The sequence below is a fragment of the Trichosurus vulpecula genome, chromosome 1 (assembly GCF_011100635.1).
Source record: "Trichosurus vulpecula isolate mTriVul1 chromosome 1, mTriVul1.pri, whole genome shotgun sequence".
Taxonomy (NCBI): domain Eukaryota; kingdom Metazoa; phylum Chordata; class Mammalia; order Diprotodontia; family Phalangeridae; genus Trichosurus; species Trichosurus vulpecula.
In genome coordinates this window covers 404,957,496-404,966,577 of record NC_050573.1, presented here as the reverse complement: position 1 = coordinate 404,966,577, position 9,082 = coordinate 404,957,496, and positions in this window count along the sequence as shown.

Below are 9,082 nucleotides of genomic sequence, written 5' to 3'. Positions count from 1 at the left end.
ATTGCCCTGCCTTCCCCCCTCCAAAAAACCCCCATATATGTAGAGCCTATATCGAATTGCATGCCATCTTGGGGAAGGCGGAGTAGAGAGAGAAAACTTAAAACCAAAAAGTTTGTGGAACTGAATACTGAAAACTAAACATAAATAAATTACTTTTAAAAAAAGAAAAAAGAAAAGAAAACCCCAAATTGACATCATGTAGAATTGGGAATTACTCAACAAGATTTTTTTTTATATTTGCAATCACTTGGTTTGCCCTGACATCACAAGAATGAAGGATTCTTCAGCTTGCCTCCAATAGTCTTCAAAAATAGAACTGCAATTGAGTATAAAACTAGATTGGAGTGTATGTTGGAAGTGAAGCCTTTCCCTTCAAGTTGCCCCTTTAAATACTATCCAATAACAGAAGGAATTCAAGACACAAACAGTATGCTCATCTCCCTCTAGATACCTATGCATTCCTTTAAAATGTGTCAAGCTATTCTGCATCAAATATTTCTTCATGTCACTCTCCCATACTGATCATCAACTCAATCCAGGTTAACAATCATAAAGGTGTCTACAATGTACCAGGTCCTGCGCCAAGTGGTAGAGAAACTGTCAAGTGAAAATAACCCCTTCCTCATGGAGTATATATTCTACTTTCTGTCTTTTTCCTTATATTGTCTACTTCATCACAATCCCCAGGCTGCCATCTTTTCCTCATTCTAAAAATTTTCAGGCTACATCATTGTGTTGTATTATGCCTAACATACTATGGGCACATAGAAGGTGAGAGTGCTGGTGGTGAAGGAGGGATGGGTAGAAGACTTTTAAACAACACCAAAAAGGATGGTGATTCAGTAAAGAATGGCCTTTCCATATAGAAAAAATACCAATTCATTGGTTGTAATCAAGTCAATAAGCAACTACGTTCCAGGCATTGTGCTAAGCACTAAAGGTAAAAGGAAAAGAAAAATATTCTCTGCCCTCAAGGAATTTACAGTCTAATGGAGACAAAAGACAAACAACTATGCCCAAAGAAGATACATACAGGATCAATTGAAAGTAACCTCAAAGATATGGCATTAAGATTAAGGAAGATGGGGGCAGAGATTGCAAAAAAAATAACAATAAAAGGGAGAGGGGATTTTAAATGAGTTGTGAAGGAATCCAGGGATGCGAGGGAGACAGGAATGAGGAAGGAAAGAATTCTAGGCATTGGAGACAGCCAGTGAAAATGCAGAGATGGGAGATGGACTGCCTTGTGTGATGAACATCAGGAAAGCCAACATCACTGGATTGCAGAATACGTGGGTGGAAGTAAGGTAGAAGATTGAAAAGGTCGAAAGGGGCCAGGTTATGGAGGGTCTTAAAAGACAAATGGAGGATTTTATATTTGATCCTAGTAGTGAAAGGGAGTCACTGTACTTTATTGAATTAAGGATGGGGGTGACGTGGTCTGAATTTATATTTAGGAAGATCATTTTGATAACTGAGTGGAGAATGAACTGGAGAGGAGAGAGACCTGAGGCAAGGGGACCACCCTGGAGGCCATTGCAACGGTCCAGATATGAGGTGATAACGACCTCATCAGGGCAGTGGCAGTGACAGAGATGAGAAGGAAACACACATGACAACTGTTACAAATATAAAATTGACAGGTCTTGGACACAAATTGGATAAAAATTGGGGGTAGAGCAGGGGAGAGTGAGAGAGAATAGAGTTGAGAATGGCACCTAGTTCTCAAGTCTGGGTGACTAGAAGGTTGGGGGGTTCTCTTAATAGGAATAGGGAAAGAAAATAAGTTCAGTTTTAGATATGTTATTTTAAGATGTCTGTAGGACACCGTGTTTGAGATATCTAATTGGAAATTAGAGATGCCAGTACAAGGGTTAGGAGAGGGGGTAGGATGGATAAATAGATCTGAGAATCAGCAGCAGAGAGATGATAATTGAATCCACGAGAGCTAATGAGATCATCAAGAGAATAGCATTAAAGGAGAAGAGAAGAGAGTCCCTGACAGAGAACTTGGGGGACCCCTACCTTTAATGTGTATGATCTGGAGGGACATCCAGCAAAGAAGACCGAGAAATGGTCAGAGGGAACCAGAAGAGGCCAGTGTTATAAAAACACAGAGAAAAGAGAGTGTCAAGGAAAAAGGGTGATAGACAGTGTCAGAGGCTACAGAGACATTAAGAAGGATGAGGACTGAGGAAAGGTACATTAGATTTAGCAACTGAGAGATGACTGGTAACTTTTGAAAAAATAGTTTCAGTTTGAGTGATGGGGGTCAAAAGCTAAGAGGCACAGTTAAGAAAACAGTGAGACAATGGGGTGGGGGAATGGATGGAAGGAGGAAAAGGACTTGGAACCCAAAAAATTTTTTTCAAATGAATGTCAAAAGAAAAAAAGAAATAATTAGTGATATGATTCAATAAATAAATAATGAATTCATTATTTAATTTTTTAAAAAGATAAAAAAAATTATTTTTAAAAAGAAGAGTAAGAGGAGAGAAAGTTTTGTTATATGTTATGCTATAATGTGATATGCTGTGATCTGTAGTGTATATATTATATGGTACTGTATTATGTTACATTACATCATGTCACATTATGTTATATCACATTATATAGTAGTATATTGTACTGTATATTATATTGTGTTACGGTATATTATAACATTATATCCCATATGTATTTTATATATATGCATACATATATTTTGTTTGGATATATATTGTTTCCCCAATAAAAGGCAAAATTCTGGAAGTCAGGGCCTATTTCTTTTTGTCTTTGAATCCCAGTGCCTGATACGGGCTGAATAGATGCTTGTGGGTCTCTTGTGCTATTTGGATAGGAAGGTGGGATATTGCTGGTGATGGACGGCAGGTACTCTACCTGTGCTGAAGTCCTGCTACTTGCCAAATCCGTGACTGTGGCTAAGTCACTTCACCTCTGCTTCCTCATATTTAAAGTGAGAGAGTTGATGATCTCTGGCATCCACTTCAGTTCTAAACCTATGCGCCAATGAGCCCATCCTACTCTACTGCTTCTCTACAGCATAAAGGCATCTCTGGCTGTTCAAAATCAAGGCTAAAGGAGCCCAAGCTCTGGCAGGTCCTATTCCCAGTTGGAAAGGCTTGGAGTCTGGGTCTGTCAGTGGCTTCTGTGTCTTGTCACCTGAGTATCAGCCTCACTAAAGTTCAGAAAGGCTCATCACCCAAGGGCTAACCAACAAAGGCTGAATTTTTTTGACTACAATTACTCATGAAGATTTTCTCTACCTATACATGGAGCTGTTGTGATCTGCAGTGGTACAGGAAGGTACTCACAACAGCACCATCTAGGAACATAGGATGCGGCATGGTGTCATAGATAGAGCACAGGAAGACCTGAATTCCAATCCTGCTTCAGACACCTACTAGCTGTGTGTCACTGGGCAAGTGACTTAACTTCTCAATTTCTTTTTCTGTAAAATGGGGATAATAATAGCTCATTCTCCACAGGGTTGTTGTGAGGACCAAATGAAAAAAATATGTGTAAAGCACTTTGCAAACTTAAAGTACTATATAAATGCTAATTATAAGCCAGGGCATTTAACAATACAAGAAAGACATTAATTTTTTTATCCAAAGGAATGTACCACATGGATGAACCCTCTCTGTCTGCCCCTAACCCCCTGAGAAGTTTTGAACAGCAGGTATTCTTAATTTCCTCCAAAAATGAATACTTCTGCTATACAGCTGTGAGCCTTGGAAACAGCTGCTCTGTTTCCCTAAGAGGTGGCTACATTTTGGAATAGGATGAAACAAATTCTATGTCCAAAGTGCATCACACTGAGATACCCTAGAATGAGAGGATCTGTAAATATCAAAATCAGCAAAAGGCTTTGATTTTATTATGTTTCCAAGGTAAATAAATATTATATATGTACAACACACTTCCCTGAATTCATAAATACTTTAGAACCTGGAGTGAGCTGTTCTCGCTGGAACATTTGAAGTAGAGGGAAGAGGACATCTTGGTTTTTGTAAGAACAAATTCAGTTTTGTCTCAAGGTCTCTACCTGTATGGCAAAAGAAAATATGATGTAACTCAGTAGAAAGAAAAAAAGAGTCAAGTCAGTAATTTGATACTAAGAGTAATAATAAATAAGATTTATACCGTGTTTGAAGGTTCACAAAATGTATTACATACATTCTCATTGGAGCCTCACAAGAATCCTGGGAGATGAGTGCTACAGAAATAATGATTCCCACTTTGCAGTGGAGAAAACTGAGGCCCGGAGAAGTTAAGTGAGTTGTGCAGAGTTACTCAGTTAGTATCCGAGGCAAGATTCCCATCCCAGGTCTTCCTGACTCCAAGCCCAGCATCCCATCTACTACATCGCGCTGACTCTCTTTACATAAAGCCTGGATGGATGGATTCAGTTTTTCACTTTTTAACTAGTTGTGTTGGTAACGTAGGGGCACAACCAATGGCCCGTTCCTCTCTGCCTTGCCCACTGTGACTTCAGGACTTGAGAAGTGTAAACAGATAAGTCCATGGAGTAAATCTAGAAGGAAAGAAAATCCCCCATCAATGCTATTTCTAACAAGTACAAGGGGAAAAAAAAATGAAATAAGTGGAAAAGAAAAGGGACATTTGAAAAGCATCTTTCTCTCTCTCTACTGAGCAATAAGTTTCCTAAGTTTCTGTGGCTCTGCTGATGTTCTTCAGGAAACTCAGTGATGTCATTTCCTCTCAATTGGCCAGTTACATAAAGGCTGGAAAGGGGCCAAGTCAAACAGCCCTCAAACAGATGGCTATGTGTGTAAATGCCAGAAAGTGAGAACAGCCACTTGCAGTTAAAAAAAAAAATTACCCCACACATGGTATAATGTTTATTTTACAACCTCTCTTATGGACTTAGGTGGGTCATTCTTGTCATTTTTCCAGACAGAAATCCCATAGGAAGCAATTGTAAAATGCCAAAGGGGGGAACATTTCAGTGGAGATATGAAAATAAAGTAACTTCAGCAGAAGAAAATACAGTGGCTTTGTAGATATAAACATATTCCTAAGAAGCCATCCAAAGCACTGGTATTTGGATACTGCATGAATGGGTTTGGGATACAGGGAGATCAAACCAGGCTGAAATTTCAAGGGAGGAAGGTTTTGTTGTGGAGAAACCAAATTCATCTGCAAACCTTGAAGTTTGAAATTGACTTGCTCAGACAAAGAGGCTCACTTTGCAGGTTTACTTTGAACCCATCAAAAGCCAATCTAAATTTAGCATAAGGGAGCTCTTCATTGACTGACCTATATATCTCTTAGTTCCAAGTACATATTGGTGCAATCAAGAAAAGTTTACACTTCTAAAGCTGGGAGGAATTTCAATTATGCATAATAAAACATGGCAGGGAGCTTTGGGTTTTTTCTTCTTCAGGAACTAAATTCTTGAGCCTGTCTGCTGCAACTGATAATGACAATTCATCCTCCTGGCTAATAGGCAAAATGGAAGCCAGGCGTCCTGTTGGTTAATAGGATGAGCTACTTTTAAAATGCTGCTTCAAAGGATGGTAAGTTGACTTTTTTCCCCAGAAATCCTTTCAATTAGAGTCTCCTCATGCACCAATTTTTCACAGATATGGCAGTATGCCAGTATTGGGCTATTTCTGGCCCCTCTCCCCTTTTGCCTTTTGATACAATAGAATCTGCAGGGAGAAGATAGAAACACATGGGGAACTGTTACAATTCCTTCATTCGTTTCTTTCTTCTCTATGGCAATCGTCTCATATTTTCAAGGACTCGAGTGAACCCACTTCCTCCTTCCCCACTACCAAAGGCCCCCAAATGCACAAAACCCATCAGCTCATAACCACCTTCTAATTCCTACTTATCTTGGTGAACCCAGTTACCACTCAGGAATCAAGGGTTAATTGATTCAACCTCAGATCATTTCTGAAATGGGTCGAACATATTAACTATCAATGCCCAAAATCAAATATTACTCTTTTGTACTCTTCCAGTTTCTACACAATTTGCTGAACTTTTTACTTCTTGGATCCCAGGCAGATATTCAGAACTGTGCTATTTCTCTTAAGAGTTCTGTGCCCGGTAGGTCAAGGAAGGACAATTTTAGAGACCCTGTTACCTTAAGGTAGGCTTGTGTCCTCAAATGTTTTTTATGCTTATCTTGGACCCTGCTGCCTGAACTCCACCAAACAGACTAATAAGTTCCATATGCCCATTTTTTTGAAGAACACATTTTCAAAGCAGCAAATGTTTTGACGGATTGGCTCACGGAGAGCCTGAATACTGTTATACACATCGTTTAGCATTTCACAAGGCCCCCACTGTTAAATTCTGGGAATGGGGCCAGGGTGACCTACCTAATGCGGCACTGACTTACTTTAAAAAATTGAGAATTCTTAACCATTGTGCTGGTCAGGAGCACATTCAGAATCCGAACACATCTTTACAGCCCCAGTGTTTTGAGTGTGGGGGACAACAAAACTGGACAGGCCCTTAAATTGGACAAAAGAACCCAATGTTTTAGTGTTTCAGCCGAAGACATCTTTGAATCTGGCTCACAATGATAGAGACCAGAAAAAAGCAGCAAGAATAGGGTGCTAAGTATATGGTTTGGGATCCCTGTGGCTTCCAGACATCATCAACTCAAAATTTTTTTTAAAAAATTACCCTGAGGCCCTCAGGATCCAAGAGTTGTTATCTCTTTGTATCATATTTTCCTTTTCTCATTTACCCAGATTGGCATACTAGCTTCATATGAGGTCACTCTGTAGCCTCAATCTAAAGGCATTTCTGTATTCAGCCACCAAAATCAATGGTTTTCCAGTCAATCCTTCTACTCTCCTCCCCCCACCCTGCAACCTCCCTTTTTCCAACTGTCTTAAATGGCTGATCTCACACCGTCTATCTGATCCATAGAGTCCCATCAACATGGCTCCATCTGGTGTTTATCACTGTCCAAGAATGTGCTGCTTTAGGAAAACTCAATCCAGTAGTCTGAGCTTACCAACCAGATCAATTTGACAATAATTATTTAGATAAAGGATGGATTCACCTAGCTGAATATTTCTTTACAGACTATTAACTACTGGGAGAGACAGAGAAAGGGAGGAGGAAGAGAGACAGACAGACAGAGAGGGAGAAAGACAGAGAGAGAAGGAGAGAGAGAGGGTAGAGAGACTTAAAGCTGGAATGCTAAGAGTTACTGTTGCCAGTCCAAGATCTTTTAAAACAGAGCCTTTCTGACGTTATTCTATAAAGTAGTGGGAAAATAGGGTTGGATTTTAAAATTTTGGATTTCCAAAAAAACTTTTCAGGAACACATATGACACTGGAAATAAGAGACACAGTGGAAGAAATCTCACAGCTTGCTCATCATATTTAACCCTAAGAGGTGGGGTCAAGTGGAACATAAAAGACAGTCTATATTCATCACCTGACATCCATTCATTGTTCTGCTCCAATTTCTCTTAAATTGCCTTGCCAGACTCTACCCAATTCCCCATGGATTGACTCATTGGCTCCTAGGAACTTTATTTCCCAAGAGATAACTCCGTTAAGATTTTCTTTACAGATGTGCAAGACCTGGGTTCAAATCCTGATTCAGAAACTAGCTGATTGACCCTCAACAGTTTACTTCTCTGCCCCAATTTGTCCATCTGTATAATGAAATGGTTGGATGTGATGGTTCAGTTGGTCCCTTCTAAATGCAAACCTATCCTCTTATGTTCCTAGAATTTCTTGACCCAGTCTAACTCAGAACATTTCAAAGATAGAATCCTACACTGGGAGATCCCCAACTCACCCTCCATATGGTGTTTGCTAGGAGCTTCTTTGAGGAAATTCTAGTGAGCTGCCATCATTGGCACAGCAACCTCCTCCTCCCCTTCCTCTTCTTCCTCTTCCTCCTCCTCCTTCCCTTCCTCCTCCTCCTCCTCCTCTTCTTTCTCTCCCTTCTCAGACATTTTCCAGGAGCCTCCTCAGGTTAGCTGCTATGTGCATTTCCTGACATTTCCCTTGTAGGGAACCAGTCAATTCCTTGCCATGAGGATGTCTACTTTGCCTCTTGTAACAACAATGCAGCTTGCAGCTGCTGTGGAGGTGTAAGGCCAATAACACCAGCACACAGGAGGGCTGCTAGCACAGGTTCTTTGATCTGCTTTTCTAAGGAAAGCAACTTTAAAGCGTTTACAATCTCATTTTAATTAAACATACGTATATCATGCACTTAGTTTAGGGGGAAAAGTCAGCACCCTGAACTTCAAAGAAAACACAAACAGAAATTACAGGCAGAAATTATATAAACAGAGCAAATAACACAAATCAGCAGAGAGAGCTTCCATAGCAATACATACATGGTTACCAGAGAGAGAAGCACCAACATCTGAATTTTCAAAGCTAGAGGGCTCCAATGGCTACCAAGAGTCTCATCTGGCCAAATCACACAAACACTCTTACAGTCAGTAAGCCCTAAAGCAAAATACTAATGGGTGTCACAACCATGTGACTCAAACTCATGTGACTTAGGGTTTCTCGTAACTTAAGCAGGTCATCAAAGACTCTTGATTCAATTAAAGGCAAGGCTCAATCAAAGGCACTTGATTGCCTCAGTGCTAAGAAACACTCCAAAAGAAAAAACAGCAAAAAGTCCCACTTTGCTTGCCATTACACCTCTGCAGCCAAGAAACATATTTATAAACATATGATAATATTTTATTATAATTGTTTATGTTGAGAGCCAATACAGTAGAACAGTTTCAGAGCTAGCCTTGAAGCCAGGAAGACTTGGCTACATTCAAGTCTTCTTTCTAACACATAAGACTGTATGACCCTTTTCTCCAAGCCCTGCTCCTTCTAAGACCCCAAGTTGCAGAGAAGGTGCTGTCTTGCACTGGGAGAAGGAGTTTGTTTCCTCACTTAGGAAGCCCCTTTACTACTAATAATAATAGTAGCTACCATTTATATAGCACTTACTCTGTGCCATGCATTGTGCTAAGCAGTTTACAATTATTATCTTATTTGATCCTCACAACAACTCTGTGAAGTAGGTGTTATTATTAGGCCCATTTTGCAGAGGAGGAAATAT